The sequence below is a fragment of the Notamacropus eugenii genome, chromosome 4, assembly GCF_028372415.1.
Source record: "Notamacropus eugenii isolate mMacEug1 chromosome 4, mMacEug1.pri_v2, whole genome shotgun sequence".
Taxonomy (NCBI): Eukaryota; Metazoa; Chordata; class Mammalia; order Diprotodontia; family Macropodidae; genus Notamacropus; species Notamacropus eugenii.
Genome location: NC_092875.1, coordinates 346,123,721 through 346,147,232, shown reverse-complemented (window position 1 = coordinate 346,147,232; position 23,512 = coordinate 346,123,721). Strand labels below are relative to the sequence as shown.

General features: G+C 36.5%; 1 protein-coding gene across 3 annotated transcripts in view; it reads left to right on the top strand.

The window, feature by feature from the left end:
- Nucleotides 1-23,512, top strand: part of LPCAT1 (lysophosphatidylcholine acyltransferase 1) — a 146,834-nt gene that overhangs the window by 24,245 nt on the left and 99,077 nt on the right. The window contains exon 1 of one of the 3 annotated variants that reach the window (XM_072605369.1): nucleotides 18,745-18,767. The exons of the other annotated variants lie outside the window; for them this stretch is intronic. The gene's annotated coding sequence lies outside the window, so the exon portion shown is untranslated. Of the gene's footprint in view, nucleotides 1-18,744; nucleotides 18,768-23,512 lie in introns of those variants that run through there. 3 annotated transcript variants of the gene reach the window in all.

Sequence of the window (23,512 nt, the reverse complement as noted above, 5' to 3'; positions counted from 1 at the left end):
GTAGAAAAGTAAGCTTCTTAAGGCCAGAGACTAGAGCTTATTTTTGCTGTATCTAATGGTCCCAGCATAATATTCACTATGTAGCAATCACTAAATAAAAATTTACTCATAGTAGCAGTTAATTTTGATCATCTCTTCACCTGAACTCTACTGTCTAATATCTTGGTTGGATAGTTTTAAAGTATCTCCATTGTATTTTTCCAGAAAGAGCTGGTATAATTTTAAACCCATTTTCCATACAGGATTTACAAAATGTAATTAATTACAAGTTGTCTCAGGCTTAAAAGTGTCAAAATTTAAGTGTGAAAACAGGTCAAGTATAATTAAATTTACAACATACTTTAAAAAGAATGCTTTACAAAGCTATTGCTATATTAGGAGCAACTGCATATTCTCTGGTGTTTTTTCTCATCTTTCCTAGAATCACATAAGAAGCTTTTTAAGACCAAGGACACTTGTCTTGTTTCCCTTGTGTCAGCTTGATATAGTAGGAAAGGCCTTGAAAGAACTAGGAGTCAGGGGATTTGAGTCTTTCCTGTGAAGAAGAATTTGATTGGCAGGGAAAACTCTAGTTCTTTTGATGTTATGATGTAATTCCTCAGTCGTGTTTTTGCAGTATGCATATGGAATTCTGTAATCCCTATAGAGATAGGGCATGGAATCATGGAAATCTATAGGGAATACAACTGTCTGTATTCTATTGCTGAACCCACTAGCAACATTAAAAAAAAAGTTTCCTAAAGTCAATTCTGCATAAGAGGTAGAATTTTCTAGGACCAGAACAGGACATATAATATGACTTAGTGACCTTACTATGGTCAGCTGTCAACTCTGAGCTAATGGAGGGAAACATGAGATAGCAGAAGTATAGAGGGATGCGCAAGGAATTGAGAGAGTCCCTTTGGGAAGAATGATCCTGGAAACATCTGGTTTCCATGCAGTCACATGCTGGAGTGGACAATGAGCTTACAATGTGGCTTATCTCTAAGTAGACAATTGAATTTGATCGTAGGATGAGCATGTGAAATTTCCTAATTGAAATATAATTTGAAATCATGGTCAATACTAATTTCCTGTATTGAAGAGGGGACAGGGAGGAGGGGAAGCCATGACATGGGTAATGCAAAGCAACAATCCTTTGCCTTGGAATGAATTTAAGTTTATTGATGTTTTGTTTCATCTTGACTTTTTGCATTGAGGGCAGGGGGGAACAAAGCTGATAGCAAAGAAGAATGGCCAGAAGTAACTGAATATGAAAGGGAGGCCAACCTATTATTAGCAATCATACCTGGATAAGAATAAACAATCTAGGAGGATGACTATAATGTTGTTATTATCCAATCAGAGTCACCACTGTATTGTATGTAAGTATCAAATGCTGGCCCTTTGGAGAGGCACATGAGAGAAAGAGAAACTATTGTCCAGGGATGGAAAACCTGCAGTCTTGAGGCCACATGTGGCCCCCTAGATCCTCAAATACTGCCCTTTGATGGAATCCAAACTTCACAGAATAAATCCTTGTCCTTTTTCTGTGAAGTTTGGATTCTGTCAAGAATCACACTTGAGGACCTAGAGGGCCACATGTGGCTTTGAGGCTGCAGGTTCTCTACCCCTGGAAAGAAGCCTGGACTGGGAGTCAAGAAATCTGGGTTGATGTGGTAGAATTTACCTTTCACAAAAGCAAAACAGAACTGAGTTCACTAAATAGACTTTGCATTGCTTTAGAACTTGATGTGATTTATGTTGTTGTCTGTCAATAAAGAGTAGAGAACTTTGGCATTAATTGTGAATTCTTCTGTTTGGGGACCCTTCTGAGGATAACTTTCATGATGGTGTGAAACACTTTAGGTGAGTCTCTCTCCCTGTGTTATGTGACTTTGATTTTAATGCTCAGAAGCTTATTCAACAAAGTTATCTCTAGTCATATCTGTCACATAATCTTGTATTGTAGTATGTATAGCAGGTTAAAGAGAACTTTAAAAGTGGAATTTTATCCTATTTAATCAAATGTTTACTTTTTTTTAAGCCAGAGTGGAATCTCATTCCTTTTCTTTCTTACTTTTCCTTTCTTTCTTTCTTTTTAGATTATGACATTCATTTCCACAAAATTTTGAATTCCAATTTTTCTCCCCATCTCTCCCCTCCCCCACCCCATAACACCTTGCATTTTGATTACCCCTTCCCTCAATGTACCCTCCCTTCTATCGCATCCCACCCTTCCCTTATCGCCGTCTTCTTTCTATGCCTATTACCTGTATTTCTTATTTCCCAGTTATGTGCAGTAACAGTTCTCAACATTTGTTTCTAATACTTTTAATTCCAACTTCTCTCCCATCCTCCATCCCCACTGAGATGGCAAGCAATTCAATACAGGATATATATGTGTCATTTTGCAGAAGGCTTCCATAATAGTCATGTTGTGTAGGACTAACTATATTTCCCTCCATCCTACCCTGTTCCCCTTTTATTCTGTTCTCTCATTTGACCTTGTCCCATCCCAAAAGTATTTACTTCTAGTTACTCCCTTCTCTCATTTGTCCTTCCTTCTATCATCCCCCTCATCCCACCTGTCCTCCTCTCCCCTACTTTCCTGTAGGGAATTTATAGATTTTCATACCAAACTGAGTGAGCATCTTATTCCCTCCTTAAGCCATATGTGAAGAGAGTAAGCTCCAGTTTTCCCCTCTCACCTCCTCCATTGAGAAAGATTTTTCTTATCTCTTTTATGAGTGATAATTTGCCCTATTCCATTTCTCCCTTTCTCCCAATATATTCCTCTCTCACCCCTTAATTTTATTTTTTTTATAGATATCATCCCTTATGATTCAACTCATCCTGTGCTCTCTTTGTGTGTGTGTGTGTGTGTGTGTGTGTGTGTGTGTGTGTAATCCCTCCACCTATCCAAATACTGAGAAAAGTCTCAAGAGTTACAAATATTATCTTTCCATGTAGGAATGTAAAGAGTTCATCTTTAGAAAGTCCTTTATGATTTCTATTTCCTGTTTACCTTTTCATGCTTCTCCTGATTCTTGTATTTGAAAGTCAAATTTTCTCTTCAGTTCTGGTCTTTTATCAAGAATGCTTTTAAGTCCTCTGTATCATTGAATGACCATTTATTCCCTTGAAGTATTATACTCATTTTTCTGAGTAGGTGATTCTTGGTTTTAATCCCAGTTCCTTTGATTTCTGGAATATCCTATTCCAAGTCCTTCAATCCCTTAATATAGAAGCTGCCAGATCCTGTGTTACCCTGATTGTGTTTCCACAATGCTCAAATTGTTTCTTTCTAGCTGCTTGCAATATTTTCTCCTTGACCTGGGAACTCTGGAATTCGAGTACAATATTCCTAGGAGTTTCTCTTTTTAAATCTCTTTCAGGAGGTGATTGGTGGATTCTTTCAATATTTATTTTGCCCTCTGATTCTAGAATATCAGGGCAGTTTTCCTTGATAATTTCATAAAAGATAATGTCTAGGCTCTTTTTTTGATCATGGCTCTCAGGTAGTCCCATAATTTTCAAATTGTCTTTCCTGGATCTGTTTTCCAGGTCAGTTGTTTCTCCAGTGAGATATTTCACATTATCTTCTATTTTTTCATTCTTTTGATTTTGTTTTGTAATTTCTTGGTTTACCATTTAATCATTAACTTCCCTCAGCTCCACTGTCCTTTTTAAAGAACAGTTTTCTTCAGTGAGCTTTTGAACCTCCTTTTCCATTTGGCTGATTCTGGTTTTTAAAGCCTTCTTCTCCTCATTGCCTCTTTGGACCTTTTTGCCATTTGAGTTAGCTTATTTTTAAAGGTGTTATTTTTTTTAGCATTTTTTTTGGTTCTTCTTTACCAAGCTGCTAACTTGCTTTTCAAGCTCTTCTATGACCTGAGCCCATTGCATATTCATTTTGGAGGTACTGGATGCAGAAACCTTGACTTCCTCTGACAGTATGCATTGTTCTTCCTCATCTGAAAGGATGGAAGGAAATACCTGTTCACCAAGAAAGTAACCTTCTATGGTCTTATTTTTTTTCCCTTTTTTGGGCATTTTCCCAGCCAGTTACTTGACTTCTGAATCCTTTGTCAAGAGGAGGGTCCTAGTGCTCCTCCTCACCTGAGGACTTTGCTCAGGGCTGAGATTCAGATCAGCTGCTCAGTTCCCCCAGGGGTTTTAAGCTGAGCTGCTACCACAATGGAAACAGTCACTGCCTCGCAGTGCTGCTGCTCTGCTGCTGCCTGGGGGCCATGCTAGGGGGAACCCTGCTCCCCTGTCGTCCAGCTGGGAAAGCCCTCTCACTCACCTTTGAAACTTTCTTTGGTGCTTGTGGGTTGAGGGATCTGAGACCTTCTTTGCTATGGATTCTGCCCCAGAGACCTGTTCTGGTCCTGTTCCTCCTAGGTGCTGCGGCCAGGGCTTGGCTCCACTGCGTGTCCCATGAGATAGACCTTTCCTGTTGGCCTTCCAGGTTATCTCTTTCAACCTGTTATTCTGTGGCTTCTGCTGCTCTAAAATTTGTTAAGAGTCATTTTTTACAGGTATTTTATGGGCTGTGGGGGAAGAGCTATAGTATGTGCAACTTTCTACTCCACTGTCTTGGCTCTGCTGCCATTTCCTTTTTTTCTCAGTCAATTGTTAGCAAAATTCTGCCTTTTCCTTCTCATATATTCATCAAAGTTATTTTCCTGAAACCCTTTTTAAAAATTGATAAAAATGCTGTCTTTTCCATTCTTCTGGAATCATTCTTTATTTGTAATATCTTGAAAAATTAATCCTTCTGTACTTTTGAAATTGTATTGACAACAGAATTAATTTCTTCTTGTCAGCTACAAGTGTTTTTTCTGACTTAATTTTATTTTTTTTCTTTTTTTACACATTAATTTTATTTATTTTTAGTGTTCTACAATCACTACCATATAACTTAGATTTTTTTTCCCCTAACTACCCCATACCTCCCCCCTCCCTCCCCAAGGTGGCATACAATTCTATATAGGATCTGCACATATATTCCTATTAAATAGATTTTCACTATAGTCATGCTGTGTAGGAGAACTAAAATGAATGGGAGAAATCATATAACAAACCAAAACATAATACACACAAAAAAACTATCTGCTACATTCTGCGATTGACTTCATATTTCTTTCTCTGGATGTGGAGGGCATTTTTGCCTTAGAAGACCATTGAGATTTTTTTTTTTGAAGTCCTTGCATTGCTATGAAGTTCCAAGTCTACCAGAAAAAACTCTTGCACACTGTGGTTGTTGCTGTGTACAAAGTTCTCCTGGTTCTGCTCCTTTCACTGAGCAGTAGATCATATAAGTCTTTCCAGGCCTCTCTGAAGTCTTCTTGTTCATCATTTCTTATAGTGCAGTAGTATTACATTACATTCATATACCATAATTTATTCAGCCATTCTCCAATTGATGGGCATCCCGTTGATTTCCAGTTTTTGGCTACTACAAAGAGTGCTGCTATAGATATTTTTGTACATGTGGGACCCTTTCCCATTTTTGTGATATCTAGAGGGTACAGTCCTAGAAGTGATGTTATAGGGTCAAAGGGTATGCACATTTTTGTAGCCCTTTGGGCATAGTTCCAATTGCTCTCCAAAATGGGTGGATGAGCTCACAGCTCCACCAACAATGAATTAGTGTTCCAACTCTCCCACATTCTCTCCAACATTTGTCATTTTCCTGTTCTGTCATGTTTGTCAGTAGGTGTGATGTGGTACCTCAGAGTTGTTTTGATTTGCATCTCTCTAATCAAAAGTGATTTAGAGCATTTTTTCATATGATTATAGATATCTTTAATTTCTTCCTCTGAAAATTGCCTGTTCATATCCTTTGACCACTTATCAATTGGGGAATGACTTGTATGCTTGTGCATTTGACTCAGTTCTCTATGTATTCTAGAAATGAGGCCTTTATCCCCAAGATTAGCCATAAAAATTCTTTCCCGATGTACTACCTCCCTCTGAATTTTGGTTGCATTGGGTTTGGTTGTGCCAAAACTTTTCAGTTTAATGTAATCAAAATTATCCATCTTGCACTTCATAATGCTTTCTATCTCTTCTTTAGTCAAAAATTCTTCCCTTGCCTATAAATCTGATAAATACGCTATTCCTTGCTCCTCCAATTTGTCCATAGTATCAATCTTTATACCTAGATCATGTACCCATTTGGACTTTATTCTTGTGTATGGCTGTTAAAAAAAGGTCTGCATTGAGAAGAGCATAGCTTTGAGGAATAAGGAGATAATTATTCCACTGTATTCTGCCCACATTAGACCTCATCTGGAGCATTGTGTTCAGTTCTCAGTATCAGAGTTTAAGAAGAACATGGATAAGCCAGGTTTGTCCACAAGGAGGGCAGTCCAGATGGTGAAGGAAGGTTTTCAGATCACAATACAGGGGGATTAATTGAAGGAACTGGACATGGTTAAGCTGATGAAAAATTTCAGGGAGAACATGATAGCTGTACTTATGTTCAAGCATTTAAGGCCTGTTACGGGGCCAAGGGAGCAGACTTGTTCTCTTTGACCACAGGAACTAGAACTTGGAGCAGTGGGCAGAAGAGACAAAGAGGCCGCTTTGGACTGGAGGCCAGGGAAACCTCCCTAAAGTTGGAGTTGTCCAAGAGAGCGAGTGTTGCTTCAAGAGGTGCTTGTTTTCCCCTGCTTGGGGGTCTTCAAGTGGAGATTGTACAACAGCTCATTGAATATGTCATGGTGGAGATGCTTTGTGTATGGATTGGACTAGATGACTGTTGTGGGCCCTTGCAACTCTTAAGATTCTGTCATTCTGTGATGATTTTATGTAAGAGATAATGGCTAAGATACTCAAATGTCCAAATTAAAGTACTTCAAAAACCTGGTTTGAAACATTCACTTTCTTTTTATGTAGACTTCTCCATCTATTAATTGAGGGGTTAGACCAAATGATCTCTAAAGATTCTTCCTGTTTTCTGGGATACTGTGATCTTATGGGTCTACCTAGTGTTGTGTTCCCATGTAGTCAATTGAAGCTTGTGACCAGATTAACATGTTACATGAATCAGGAGACTAATAATTAGAGTGAGTGAAACAGAATTTAGCCAATAGCTTGGGTAAACACTAAACTGGGCTGTTAACCAGTTAATCAAATCTATTCCTCTTGGTTCTCAAGAGATAAACTTCCAGGTTAGGTGTGACCCACTCAGGGCTTCACTGGGACTTGAAATTATTTTCTTGGCTAATTGCCTGGGAAAGCAAGATCCTAGAGCTAAGGTCCTCAGTGAGAAAGACAGAATAAGCTGAGCCTTGGAAAGAATCAGAAGCTACAAGAACTGAAATCTGGAGAATATTTCTGAGGTTCGCTGTGGCGGGAAAAGAAAGGCTAGTCATAGCAGGAACTTGCTTCCTGTCTCATATGAAATTTTCTAAATTTCTATAACCTAGAGGCAGCTAGGTTTCTCTATTTACCTGGAAAGTCTTACTTGACCCAAAAGTAGAATTTAGAGGTAGAGGGACTTAAGAGGCCATCTAGTTTAATCTCTCCATTTTACAAACTTGGAACCTCAGAGAATAAATGATTTACATCAGGTCACACAAATGATTAGTAGTAGAATAAAAACTTGAATTCAGTTTCGTGGATTACAAATTCATGCTATTTTTCATTTCATGCCGTTGTCTCTGCAGGTCAGAACTAGAACTCTGGTCTCCTTGATCTCATTCCTTTGGTCTTTTTAATACACTGCCATTCCCTCCCTACGAATAAATTACTTTGAATTTAATATTTAGGAAAGGAAATTACTGTCCCCTGAGCTATAAAAAGTGTTCCTTGATTTTAGAAGTAAAAAGTCCCATTCTGAAAAGGACACCAATTCTCAAACCACTGAATACCAATTTCTATGAAAGCAGTACATTTTTCTGTACATACAAAGTATTAGTTTTCAACTGGCACTTGAGAAATGAAAACATTATTATGGCTAATGTGCCAAGAATTAAAAGTCTTATTTAGCAATGTTCTTTCCTTCTCCCCCTTCTTTTCTAATACTGTTCATATTAACCTAAATGCAGCTAATATGCTGGCAATTTCTCCACTAACAGGTTCCTAGTGTATTGGCTTTTTGGAAGGAAATTAAAAGCATATGAATATTACTTTCTAAGAAACCTTTCTTCTATTTGAGCTTGCTATAAGAGTTATTTGGACCTGGGGGAATACCCTCAGAGATTTGTTCTTGGTCCTGTCTTATTTAACAGTTTTATCAATGACTTGAAAGAAGATGAGTAATAAATTTGCTGATGACATGAAACTGTAAGGGATAACTTAAACTTCCTAGAATGGCATTAATAGCAGTGTGATATGACTACTAAAGGAGCCAGTGTGATCTTTGGGACAGTTAATAGAGCAAGGCATATAGTAATCTCACAATTTTTCCTTAGTGAGATCACAACAGATGAAGGGATGTTAGATAGTTATATGGAATCTAGTATGTAGAAGAATATCAGATTCCCCTCTACCTTTCCATTCTTCTTACACCTCATTCCCCAGCACTTAGATGACACTGGCCTTCTGGCTGTTCCATGAACAAGACACTTCATCTTCTGTGCTCTGGGCATTCTCTCTGGCTGTGTCCCATGCCTGGAATGCACTCTCCCTGGTTTCCTTTAAGTCCCAACTAAAAACCCACCTTCTTCAGGAAGTCTTTCCTAACCCATCTTAACTCCAGGTCTTTCCCTCTTTTAATTATTTCCTATTTATCCTGTATGTAGCTTGCTTTGTATACTTTTTTTTGTATGTTGTCTTGTCCATTAGAGTACAAGCTTCTTGAGGGCAGGACTGTCTTTTGCCTCTTTATGTATCCCTAGTGCTTAGCACAGTGCCTGACTGTGCTTAATAAATATTTATGGATGGATGGATGGATGGATGGCTATATGTGATGTTAGGCTGTTTAGGAGTTAAGCAGCCTTTTTAATCTCCACCTCTTTACCCTATCACTCCCAAAGCAGTCAATTTACAGCACTTAGTAAGCACTTACTGTGTACTAGGAACAACCTTTCCAGGGCGAGATGATGGCATGGGAATGGCCACAGCAGTATTTTTTTTCTCTTGAACCATGTGCTGACAAATGAAATTTTACTTTACTATCATTTCCTTCTCATTCTAACCCCTTATTCTCTTCTTCTCCCCTTGTCCCCTTCTACTCAAAATATTCAATAATAGCACCCTCCTTCTGCATGTCATTCTCTAAAAATAACTTCTTATTCCTTCCTTTCATTTTTCAAACTTTTATTTTCCCCAGCAGAGCAGGTTATTAATCAAGTTACATGAATTTATTAATTATAAACCATGTGCTAGGCATTGTCTTAGGCAGTAGGAATGTAAAGAAAGATTAAAAAAGGTCTCTTGTCAAGGAGTTTGTGGTCTAATGAGGGAGAGAACATACAATTGTGTGCAAATAGATATATACAAAACAAACTGGAGATAATCTGAGAGAAAACACTAAAGTTAAGGGGGACAGAAAAAGGCTTCTTACAGCAGGTGGGACTTTAGCTCATGTTTGAAAGAAAGCGGGGAAGCCAAGAAGCAGAAATGAATAAGGAGGGAGAGAGTTTTGGGTATAGGAGAGAGCTAGGAGAAAATGGTAGCAGTATGAAGATGGACTGTCTAATGTGAGAAACATGGAGGAACACTGGCTTATATAGTGTATGTAGGAGAATAAGTAAGCAGTGAGAAGAATGGAAAGGTAAGAAGAAGCCAGGTTTTAAATGGCTTTAAAAGATAAACTAAGGATTTTTTTTGATCCTGGAAGTAAGAGGGAGCCACTGTGGGGACCCTGGTAAAGTTACTTAACCTAGTACATCTATAATCAAAGAAGTTACTGATCTACATTAGTAGAGAGGATTCCTCACTGGGAATTTCCTGTGGTGGTGAAATTATAGGTCTGGACAAAAGAAAAAGATCTCTTCTTTCTCTGATTTCACTTTCTGTACCACTTGGCCTACAGCAGGTAGAGTTCTCCCAATAACCCATCAAAATCAAGCATATGCATAAATTCATATTTATGTATATGCACATATATGTCTATTTCAAACCCCTCTAAATTAAGAGTCCTTTACTTTGAAAGTACTATGAAAAAGATGATCTCCTTTATTCTCATACTTTTAAGAAGATAAAAGTAGTGTAGTGAGAGAGAAAATGAATGCATTTTAGTTTTCTTAGAATTTTTCTCAATTCTTTTGAACCTTGGGCATTTTGAACAGTTAATGAATTTAGAGTCTAAAAGAGCCTAAGAGGGCATATAATATATATAATGATACTTTCCACACAGCGTACAAAATCCAGTGTCCTGGCAATTACCTAGTTTGTTTACTTTTACAATACTTAGACTATTGAAGTCACAGAATTGTTGTAGAGAAACCTTTTTCTAAACTATAAAGTCTTATGTAAGTATAAGTTATTATCACGTCATTATAATCACTTCATTGGTGTTGGGAAGAGCATCTGACTACCTGAAACATGTTATTATATTGCTGGGTAGGGCTAATTGTTAAAAATTATAGTAGAATTGAAATACTCTTCATTGTGGACCTCTGCAGAGGAAGGGAATCTCCTTTCATCTGCGTGCAGATTCTTCAGAAACTCAGGTAGTTGTTATTTTCCTCTTAGTCTTTATCTTCAGGCTAAACATCTTAATCATAATTTCCTCATATTGTTTTGGTTTCATTCTATCAAAATTTATCAGTGTTGCTCTTAAAATATAGCACTCAGAATTGAACATAATGCCTTAGATAAACTCTAATCAGTGGGAAGTATATTGAGACTGTGATCTGGACAATATTGTTGTTGTTCAGTCATTTCAGTTGTGTCCAACTCTTTGTGACCTCATTTGAGGTTTTCTTATTAAAGATACTGGAGGGGTTTGCCATTTCCTATTCTGGGTCATTTTACTTGAGGAAAATCAGGCAAACAAGTTTAAGTAATTTGCCCAGAGTCACACAGCTAGTAAGTGTCTGAGACCAGATTTGAACTCATGAAGAGGAGTCTTCCTGACTTCAGGTCTAGCACGTTGCTCTTTAGCTACCCTGGACATTATATATGCGTGTATTAATGCAGCTTAGTATTATGTTAGCCTTTTTGCTATTCATGTCACACAGTTCAAGATTAAACTTTAGAACCTAAAAGCTGAACTGTTTTGTTATCTCCATAAAATTTCATCTTGTCTCTTTTACCACTACCCCACATTTTTAAAATCTAATTGTCATTTTATAGTATTAAATATCCCTTGTGTCATCTTCACTTTTAATTAACATGCCTTCTTTTTAAAAATATTTTATTGATAGCTTCTGTTTTTTTCATCATCTGTATTTTCTAATATATTCCTCTTTCTTCTCCATACCAGAATGTCATCTCTTATAACAAAGAAAATAGTTTAGGAAAACTTAGACATTAGCCAAGTCTATTGGCTGTGTTGAGTTCTATCATCGTAGTTACACACACACGGGAAGCAGGTATGTCTTCATATCTTTTCTTTGGGACTAAGCTTGATCAGTACAATTCCACAACTCAGTATTGTTTGTTTCTTTTTTGTTTTCACTTACATTGTTGTCTTTTGTATATAGTTTTCCTAGTTCTTGTCTTTGTATATAGTTTTCCTAGTTTGTCATTTTACGTATCTTCTCTTGCTTCTCCCTTCTCATCAGACTTAGCATTTCTTACACCAAAAGTACTATCAAGAGTGTGTGTGTGTGTAAGGACTTTTTTTAAAATTATTAACCTCCTTTAGGATACATGGCCAACAGCAGAACCTCTGCTGCAAGATGTATGGATGTTTTAGTCATTTTCTTAGAGTAGTTTCAAATTGTTTCCTAGATTGTTTGGGTTAATTCACAACTTCATCAACAATATATTTCTGTGCCTACCTTTCCATTATCTGTTCATTTTAATAACTATTTCCCCTCTATTCCCATTTTTATCATTCTTTCTCACATTTTAAAAATAAATATTTTATTGGTTCTTTTTTATATCACTGGCACATCCCAATGTACTCTTTCCTCAATAAGACCCTTCTTATGACAAAAAAGAATATTTAATCAAAAAAAAACCCATCCCTCTGAAACATTTTAGTTTGTGTGTATCTCATTCTGTATAGTCCCCTGCCTCTAAGAGAAAAGTGGAAGGCATGCTTCACAGATATTCCTCTAAAGTTGACAATGATCTGGCTTTTGATATCTTTCAGTGTTCTTGTCACTAAATTAATTGTTCTCACTTTGATTTGTATCAGTTCCTATACATTTTCTCTAGTTTCTCTGTTTTCTTCACATTTGTCATTTTTAATGGTGCAATAATGTTTTCATATGCCACAATTTAACTCCCCCAAGATAACAGTCACCCACTTTATTTCTAATTATTTACTAACACAAAAAAGCACTTCTATAGGCATATATACATATATGTTATTTTTTATGTATGAAATTCCTTTCATTTTCATGAAGGATACCTTTCTTATATTAACACTACCCTAAAGATAAAAAAGTTAGTCATATAAAGTAGTTGTTATTTGTATTCTCTCAACTGCTATTTTGAATGAAATGCATTGGATATATTTTCCCCATTCTTCTAATTTAATTTCATAATAAGTCCTGTCCCTTAGATATCATATAGAAGTGTTTGCTTAATGCTTTTGATGTGTAGCCCCTGGGATAGATATTTTTCCTCAGTATTTGATGGTCTAGCCACAATTCTCATCTTACAGTTTCAAATTAATTGTGTAACAACGCATCAGGCACTGAGGTGTTAGGGTTCAAATCTGGTAGTTCTGCTATCCCTGATGGTATAATAGAGAGACACAGATTTGTTCTTTTCCCTTTATGAATATAAAGTGGGAATGTATATACCCATTTGAATGAGAGCCTAACAGTTAGTGAGTTTTCCCAGCCACTGGAAAGATTTAAGCAGAAACTGGAGATCCCTTCTATAACATCCACTTTTTTGGTGTATTGTAGAAGATCTTCATGCTTCAGGTGGTAGTTAAATTAGATAACCTTTGAGGTAATCTTATACAATTTTAAACATCAATTTGGGGTGACTAGCTGTCTCAGTGGATAGAGTGCCAGGCTGGAGTCAGGAAGACTCATAATCATGAGTTCAAATTTGACCTCAGACACTTACTAGCTATGTGACCCTGGGCAAGTCACTTAACTCTGTTTTCCTCAGTTCCTCATCTGTAAAATGAGCTGGGAAAGGAAATGAATGGCAAACCACTCTAGTATTTTTGCCAAGAAAACCCCAAATGGGTCATGAAAACTCCAACATGACTGAAAAAAAGACTGCAACAACAAAATTATTAATTCGATTCTATCACCTATCCTACCTTATATAGATTTATTTTTATTTTGTATTCCTATTTATATAGCAAGCTGTTTGATGATGACGTAATGTAATAGAATAATAGTTGATAGCCAAGTAACATCAAAAACCTTTTGTAGTATTTAGTAGATACATTGTTGTGTCTTTATTGTAACTTCTTAAGAGAAAGCATGTGCCTTTGCATTCCCAGTTCTCCCTACCTTCATTTGTATTCCCTAGGAGCATTTTATAGCTTCTACAATTTACAAATTGACAACAGTCAAAAAGAAAATTTCCTCAGACACCTTAATACCTTTTTTGAAATTCTAATATGTATATACATGTGTGTGTGTCTGTGTATAAATTATAAGCTTGGAGTTCACACCTACTCAGTCTTCAAGTCTGGCATATTTATTCTGACTCTTCTGGTTGTGGGCTGGTATGGTTTCCTTAGGTGGTAGTTGCCCAAAGAACCACCAGCTTCCAAGGATGAGGAAATGATGAATTATGCAGTCATAAGTACCTTCCCCTACAGAAGCTTTAAATGTGCCAGGAAAATAAGTGTCCCCCTAAAATTTAGACTGCCAGAAAAGTTTTTATTTTAGCATCTTTTGTTAAGTCTTAAAACATGTTGAGTGTAATCTACTATGCAGATGTTATCTGTATGTTGCTTTATCTTAAGAATTTAAGTAAGATTATTATATGGAATTAGCTGTTCGATATGAGTGAGGAAGATGTACAGAAGCCTTTTTTTTGCTAAAGAGTATTACATTAATAATTTGTAAATGTTTACAAAAGAGTCAAGAGCTTAGAACATTTTGGAAGTAACATTTACTTCCTTTGAAGATACTAAATTTTAAATAAATTTTTATTGATTTTTTTTTTGTTTTTATGTCACCTAAATTTCCATATAAATTTCTCTCCTCTTTCCTCCCAGAAAGTCATCTTCAGTAACAGAATATTTTTAAAAGAAAAAGATGAAAAAGAGATGAGTGAATCAGCAAAAGCAATCAGTACATCAAGAAATTCTAGAACTATGTGATGATTAACACTTATGACCTCCTACCTCTGCAAAGAATTGAGGGAGGTGCCTTCTCATATCTCTACTTTGGAGACCTCTGTGTTCTTTGTAATTTTGCACCATTCACTTTTGATTGTTTTGTGGTCACCCTCTCCTTCTACATTGTTGTAATCATTTTATTCTGTTTACTTCACTGCCTCAGTGCAAGTAAGTCTGTGTTTTTCTGTATCATATTGGTCATTTTTGAAAATTTATCACAGTAATATACCACTATATTCATGTACCACAGTACATTTAGCCATTCACTAGGCAATAGAAACTTAACTTTATTTCCACTTCTTTCTTACCATAAAATATTTTGGGATATTTGGGACTTTTTTTTTCTAATCAGTGACCTCCTTGAAAGTATTTGCCAAGTAATAGAATCTCTGGTCAAAAAAAATGAAAATTTAATTACTTAAAGTAGGTTATCCCCTCTGTCATCCTCATTTTCTCCTTAATCTTCAATACTCCTGTGTACTAGCTGCTTTTCTGCTGCCTAAAAACAAACCCATATCTTCCTCATCCTCAAGGGCCTTCACTTGATTCATTCATCCCTATTATTCCACATCTCTCCTCCTTTTTGTGGCTACATTCCTTTAGAAAGCCATCTACAATAGGTGCCTATACTTCCTCTCCTCTTATTCACTTCTCAGCTCTTTCCAGTATGGCTGAAACTACTCCCTTCAAAGTTACCAGTAGTCTTATTGCCAGATCTAATGGCCTTATATCACTAATCATCCTTCTTGGTCACTCTGTAGTATTTGACACTGTTGACCACCTTTTTCTCCCAGATACTCTGTCCTCTATTTTCATGGCATTGATAGCTCTTGATTTGCCTGTTTTTGTTTCTGCTCTTTCTCTTCCTTTGATGAACCATTACTCATAGACTGTCCTTTAACTACATTCTCTCTCCCAGTGACTCCCATGGATTCTATTTTCATCTCTTCACAGATGACTCCCAGATATTTATGTAGTGCCAGTCTCACATTTAAAACTAGGCTCTTCTAAGCATCTCAGACTCAACTTTGCCTTTCCTCAAAATCTACCACTCTTCTATACTTAGTTATTTCTTTTAAGGCTCTCCTATTTCTCTTACCCTCAGCTGTGTCTGATGAGCTTTCTTTCACCTTATCTAATCTTGGTCTAAAGCCTAGCAGGTCACTTTTTGGCCATGTCTATTCCATAACACTTTTCTTCCCCCTCTCCTGGTGTCCATCTCTTTTTGCCTCTCCACTAGACAATTACAAAAATTTCCCACCTGATCTCCTTGCCTCAAGTCTCTCCCTTTCACTCCTTCATCTGCACAGCTGACAAAGTGATTTTCCAAGTGTCACTCAGCAAACTACTGTTTCCACAAGGATCAAATATAAATTCTTCTATTTGTCATCTCATTCCCTTTACATTCTGGCTCTAGCCTACCTAGTCTATTTTTGCAGCCATATTAGATATTACTCTGCTATCTTTTGTGTTATACCACCTCCAGTGAGCTGCCTATGGGTGCGGTAAATATAGCTTTAGGCCTAGAGTCAGGAAGACCTGAGTTCAAATCCACCCTCAGATACTTCCTAACTATGTGATCCTGGGTAAATTGCTTAATCTCTACCTGTCTTAGTCTCAGTCGCAGAACAGATAATAGTACCTACCTCCCAGGGTTGATGTAAGGACCAAATGAGGTAATATTTGTAAAGTACTTAGTACAATGTCTGGCAGTAGTAGCTGCTTAAATGTTTATTCCCTTCCCCCCCAGTTATTGTCACCACAATCCCTCCCCTCCCCACCATATTGCCTTGTATTCATTTTGCTTATATCCTGTATATATTTGTGTGTATATATATATATGTTGTTTCCCTTTAAAGAGTGTCAATTCCCATTTTGCTCTAATATCTTAAGTTCCTAGCACAAGGGCCTGGCACATAATGATTTCATAAGTGCTTGTTGATTTATAAATTCTCCCTTTACAGAAAAGGAAACTGAGGCTAGGAAGAACTTATATGATTTCCTTATGGACACAAAACCAAGTTAATGTCTGAGGCAGGATTTGAACCCTGAATCCAAATCCAGCACTCTATCCATTATGCCACATTGCCTCTAAAGCCTGTTTCCAGCATCTGTGATAGCCTTTCACTTTTCTGCTCTCCACCTTTTGTGTCCAAGATAAAATGCAAATAACTTGACACTCCAACTGGTATGTTATCTCCTGCATTGGGATGGGCCACATCCAATTCCCTTGATAGTAGTCAAAGTCCTGCTCTCCTTTCAAGTTTCAGCTCCAGTGCTACCTCCTTTGACAAGCTTACCCACATCTTTCATCTCTCCCTCTGGTTCTACTGCTCCACTTGCTGTTGCTATGAGTCCTTGCCCACTGTCTTTCTCCAAAGTCCCACAAGTCTCTAATAATCCCAGACCCTTGCCACAGAAGTTCTGCCTCAGAGATCCTCCTAGAAATTCCCTCACTTCTGTCATAATGTCCAATTCAGTTAAATTCATCAAGCATTTATTAAGCAACTGCTAAATGTCAGGCACCTGGTTTCTCTCAGAGAAATCAAAAGAATTCATAGGGAGCTGGGGTGGAGAGAGAGACACCAGAGGGTGTGCTTTTTGTATTGGGAACAAAGTTCTGACAGAAGAGGGACTAATGTTCTATTGTTTTTACATTCATTTTTTATTTTGAGTTCCAATATCCTCCCTCCTTCTAGCCTTTCCCTTATCCATTGAGAAAGTAAGTAAATATGATATGCATTATATATGTGAAGTCATGCAAAACATTTTTCATATTAATCATGTTAAAAAAAGCAAGAAAGAAGTGAAGATAATTTTTTAAGAAAACCTTTTACTACATATACTTAAAATATTTAAAGGGTTTTTTTATTTTTTTTAAAAAACAATTTTTATAATTTTTATAATCTATACTTTTCACTTCTTCAGGTTAGGCTTATCTTCAAGAAGAATTAGCAAGGCTTCATTATATGTAGTTTGTAATTTCATTTCCTCATACGTTGATATAGTGAAAATGGCTGAAAATTGTCTTAGCTTCAGTACAGTGTTAAATACTGAATTTTACAAAGAATATATATTATTGCCTTCAAGAAATGTAGACTGCAGTTGAGCCAACAAACTATAGAGACATAAAAGATAACTAAGAATATAAGGCATTGTAGTATAGTGGAAAGAGCATTGATATCTGGATACCTGCATTTGAATCCCAGCTTTGACACTTACTAGCTGTGTGACCCTAGGCAAGTCATTTAATCTCAATTGCCTCTATAAAATAATAACATTAGTACTTTCACTGTATGTGTTATGGATTTGGTGAAACCCACTTGTGTACATGTGACCTATTATTATTACACATCCAGTAACAGGTATAGAAAATAAGTGGGAGAGAGATTTGTAAGCTTGGTTGGTTAGAGAAGACCCTTAGCTAATATTTGAAGGGTAGGAATTAAGGAGAGAGGCAGCAGAGTATTCTAGATGGGAAGAATTCTACAGAAATTTTCACAAGGTAAACTTAACATAAATTTGAGGAAATACTTCCTTAAAATACAAGCACAATAGCATTTGTGAATGTTGCCTACCCAAATTCAGGCCCTAATCACTTTCACCAATAGTATTAAATTTCATAAATTTGTATGACTATGTCACATTGTTGTTTCACAGTCCAATAAAATGTGCTCAGGTCTCTGCTATCCTATACAAAAAAGAATAAAAGAGTTCCTCAATCCTGCTATCCCTTAAATTTGTATCCTCTCTCTACTCTCTTTTATGAGGAAATTTCTTGCAAGAATGAACAGCCTGAGAAAGAGTACTGGATTAGGAGTCAGAAAACCTCTATGACCCTTGGAAAGTTATGAAACTTCTATTCATCTCAGTTTTTTCATCTATTAGATAAGGGAGAGGGTTCTGTAATTCTATGTGTGATATGAACTGACTGCCTTCATGTTCCCAATCAGTCACCCCTTTACCCTATTACAATTTGATTTTTCCCCTGCTATTCTGCTTGAACTGCCCTTCTAATGTTATTAATGACATCAGTTGTCAAATCCTAAGGTCTCAGTACCCACCATTCTTGATAATGTACTTTCCTCCATCAGTTTGATCTACAAATTGAGTAATTTTTTGTTGTCTCATTTAAAGGAAGTTAATTGACTGGCACAGCTGGTTCAGCAAATTCAACAAGCTGATAAACATTTTTCATTGTATCTCAAATGTCTGACATGTGATAGTGTTTTAATAAAACTTTATTTTATTGATTAAATGAGCAAACATTGATAAAGTACCCACTATATGTAAAACAAATGTCTTTTTTACTGGAGAAGCAGAAGAAAAATGACCCAGTCCCTGGCCTGTTGTCAAGGAGCTTACATGGGAGGTGAAAGAAAGATGTAAACAAGTAAGTGGTATGCACTATATCCAAAGATTTTAAAAGTCATTTCAAGAAGTGGGGAAAGAGCACGAATAGCTGGAGAATGGATTTGTTCATGTTCGGTTGATATTCAGAAATAGGGAAGTGACCAAATAAATTGTGGTACATTAAAGTCACACATAGAGAGAGGAAGCACTCTAGATCCAGCTCAGTCACAAACTAAATGATTCTCATAAGGTCACTTTACCTTTAAGCCTTCAGATCCCTCCTTTAATAACAAGTCAATTCAACAAACTTGACACACTAGTGATGGTACAAGATTCTAGCATGACAGAGAAAGGAAACACCAGAAGCTTACATTCCACTAGGGAATTGAAGGATGATCTTCTTAACTCCACATGGTGGATTATGTGGTTCTAGTGGTGTAAACTGTAGAGAAGGGGGAGAGTAACAGGTTTTGATAGCTGACTATAAAATGAACTGTATTGGGGAGAAATTTTAGGGATCGAGGCCACTCAGTCAGTAAGCATGTATTAAACACCTACTATGTACTAGGAACTATACTAACTTCTAGGGATACAAAGAGAGACAAAAGACAGTTCCTGCCCTTGAAGAGGTGATAAACTAATGGGAGAGATAACACGAAAAAAACTGTGTAAATGCAATATATAGGGTAAACTAAGAGGAATTAGGAAAGGTTTCTTGTAGAAGATGGGGTTTTAGCTGGGACTTAAAGAAAACTAAGGAAGCCGGGAGACAGAAATGAAGAGGGAGAGCACTCTAGGCATGGGGGCTATCCAGGGAAAGTACCTTTGGCCAAGAGATGGAGTGTCTTGTTTGTGGGACTGCAAGGAAGTAGTGTCACAGGACTGATGAATATGGAGAAGGGGATGGAAGGTGTAAAAAAAAACTCAGAAAGGTGGGAGGAGAGACTGGGTAATCAAGGCCTTTAAATTCCAAACAGAATTGTATATGTGATCCCAGAGGTGATGGGGAGCCAGTGGAGGTTTTTGAGTAGGGGGCATAATACAGTTAAACCCGAACTTTAAGAAAATCACTTTTGTGGCTAAATGAAGGATGGACTAGAGCAGAGAGAAGCATGTTGCAGGTCAACCAACAAGGAGGCTATTGACATACTTTAGGTGTGAGAGCCTGTATCAGGGTGGTGACAGTGTCAGGGAAGAGAAGGGGGAGAGATGTTATTACAAAGATAGATTTGACCGAATTTAGCAATAAATTGACTTAATTCTTCTGTCTGTTCCTTAACCCTTATTCTTGACAAAACTCTGTTTATCTCATGATGTTCTCTGTCTGATGTATATTCTTCCTCACATGGAGTAGATGTAATTTAAATAAATATAACTAGTTAGAAAGAATTGGAATAATCATAACTTGGGAAATAACTTAAAGAGTTTTTAAAAAGTTATTGTTTAAATGACCTGTTTCCTTTTAAAATTTGTATTTATTTTTAAATTATGGAACTCCACTTCAGTGTTTCAGTGACCCTGGGTTTTTAGTTTCTTTTTAGTTTTTTAAATTTGTTTCTTTCCTATAACATGTATATAATATCACCTAATTTGTATCCTGCTTTACAATTAGCAAAGAGTTTGACAGTCATCCTCTCTTTTGATCCTTAAAATAACTATTCAGTAGGTAGGGAAAGTAGCATTGTTTTCACCTCCTACCTCTTTTTAAACAGATAATCAAACTGATATAAAAAGGAGGTTGATTTGCCCCAAATCACAGTTTCTAGAGTCAAAATGGATTCTCTTCCATCCTAGATTATGAGATTATCAAGCTTCCCAGTTTTCACCCTTAGTATATATGTGTGTGTGTGTGTGTGTGTGTGTGTATGTATATATATATATATATATATATATATATATATATATGTATATATATATATATATACACACACATATACTACACTATTTATTTTGATGTACTTCAAGATTAAACTTGCTAATTGATCAACAAACATTTATTAGGTGGGGGCACCATGCTTACTGCTGAGTATACAGAAGCCAAAAAGTGAAGTTTATACCTGTCCTCAGGGGCTTGTGTTCTGGAGGAAATAAAATGTACATGTTTAAGTAAGTACAAAAGATACATCAAGTAAATACATGTATAAGAAACATAGGAAACTAAAAATTATTCACTGAAGTTATTTGAAGCAGATGCTTACAAAGTTAGTAGGATGGCAAATATGCTCATTTTGATACTTAATATTAGAAGATGAACAGAGTTTTAATCACACTGTATGAAGGGGACAAAAATTTCCCCTCATAATAAACATTTAATTGTATTTTGGCTATTTTCTTCCCAAGTATCTGCCATTAAACTCAATTAAATAATAATGTCTCAAAATGTTTACTATATTTTAGTGCATATGAAATATGTAGGTTTTAAAAATAGGGTTTCAGTCTTCAGCATAAGAAACATTGGGTTTTATCATCTTTGCTTTTCTCTGCCTGTGTGATCGAGACTTAGAAAATAGTTATCTTTTCATGCTTTTAGTTCTAGTTTCTCAGATTAAAATAAATTAGTTCAGAAGAATATGTACCTTTCTGCATCTTTAGAATAAGGGATTCTGGTTAATAATGACTGATCTTACTTCAGTGGTTCCTGAATCCATATGCCTAAGTGATATCTGACTATTCACTGTTAACAATTTTATTTAAAAAATCTCATCTGAAAACAAATTTCTCAAATGGGTGACATTAGCCCTGAAACTTATCACATTGCGTAGAATGGCATGTTTGCTGGATTCACATATTCCTTCCAACTCAACTTTATTTCTGAATATTAAAACTACTGACAGAAAATAAGCTAGAGAGAAAATACATGATTTTTTGAAAACTTATTTTTTAAATGATATATTTTCTCAAGGATTACATAAGAATCCACAATCTCTTCTATGACTATTCATTTGTGCTTTAATTTTTTATTAAAACAGAATGTTTCACCTAAAATTGTTTAAAAAATTTTTTTTCTCTAATTCTGTTCTTTAATAACCATTCTCTTTAATGATCTGGCTTTTTCCCTTTCATAGTCAAGAGTACTCAGATCTGTTTTATTGATTTCATATGTGTCATTGTTGTGCATTTGTTCAGTTGTGTCCAACTCCAAGGGACCCCGTGGACAACATGAAATTTTCTTGGCAAAGATACAGGAGTAGTTTGTCATTTCTTTCTCCAGTGTGTCCCCATTTTACAGATAAGAAACTAAGGCAAATAAGGGTTAAGTGAGTTATATGCAAAGCACATCATGCAAAATGCCAGGCTGAATGAATCAAAAGCTGTAATTAAATTTTCCAGGAGAAATATCAACAATCTCAGATATGCAGATGATACCACTCTGATAACAGAAAGTGAAGAGGAAATAAGAAGCCTCTTGATGCAGGTGAAAGAAAAGAATGTAAAAGCTGACTTGAAACTTAACGTCCAAAAAACCAAGATCTTGGCCACTGATCCCATCACTTCCTGGCAAATAGAGGGAGAGGTAATGGAATCAGTGTCAGATTTTATGGTCTTGGTCTCAAAGATCACTGCAGATGATGACTTGCAGTGATGAATTTAAAAGATGCTTGCTCTTTGGAAGGAAAGATGGCAAACCCGGAGAGCATACTAATAAGCAAGATATCACCTTACCAACAAAAGTCCATAATATTAAAGCTATGGTTTTTCCAATAATAATGTATGGCTTGAGAGTTGGATTATAAGGAAAGCTGAGCACTGCAGAATGAATGGTTTTGTTTTTTTTTTATTGTGATTCTGGAGAAGACCTGAGAGTCCCTTGGATAGCAAAGAAGTCAAATCAGTCAGTACTTAATTAATTCAGGTTATCACTTGATGGTCAAATACTGAAGCTGAAGCTTAAATAGTTTGGCCACAAAAATAAGAAGAACAGGACTCATTTAAAAACATCCTGATGTTGGGAAAGATTGGAGACCAAAGGAAAAGGGGACAGCAGAGGATGACATGGATAAATACTATCTTGGAAACAATGAACATAAACTTGGACAAACTTTGAGAGTTAAGTCCCCACTTGAGAATTAGTGGAGGATAGAAGGGCCTGCTGTGCTGTGGTCTGTGGGGTTACGAAAAGTCAGAAATGATTGAAAGACTGAACAAAAACAAGACTTGCACAGAGTCACATAGCTAGTAAATGTCTGAGGCTGGATTTGAACTCAGATTTTCTTTGTTCTGGGCCAGGTGCACTACCCACTGCGCCACCTAGCTGCCCCAATTTTATATGTACATATGTATAATCTTATTCTTCTCATCTACCTCCTACCCTCAGGAGAAAATAAGCTGGTTGAATGCAGGGTCTATTTAATTTTTGTCTTTCAATTCCCAGTGCAGGTATTTAGGGTTCTTAGTTAAGTGCTTATTTGTCTGTCTTCAAAACCCACTCATCCAACCTTGCCTCATTCAGTCAGTTTTTAAATTCCTCTTTCTGTCGTGACAAGCACATGAAAAGGTTGTGTTCCTTATTGTTCAGTCATTTTCAGGCCCATGCAACCCTTTATGATCCCATTTGGGGTTTTAAAGCAAAGATTTTATTAGCAAAGATACTGGGGTGCTTTGCCATTTCCTTCTCCAGGTCTTTTTTACAGATGAGGAAACTGAGGCAAACAGAGGTAAATGACTTGCCAATGACCACATAGCTAAGTAAGTGTCCAAGGCCAGATTTAAACTCAGGAAGATGAGTCTTATAGGCTTAGCACTATATCCACTGTGCCTTCTAGATAGATGGCACATGAAAATGTC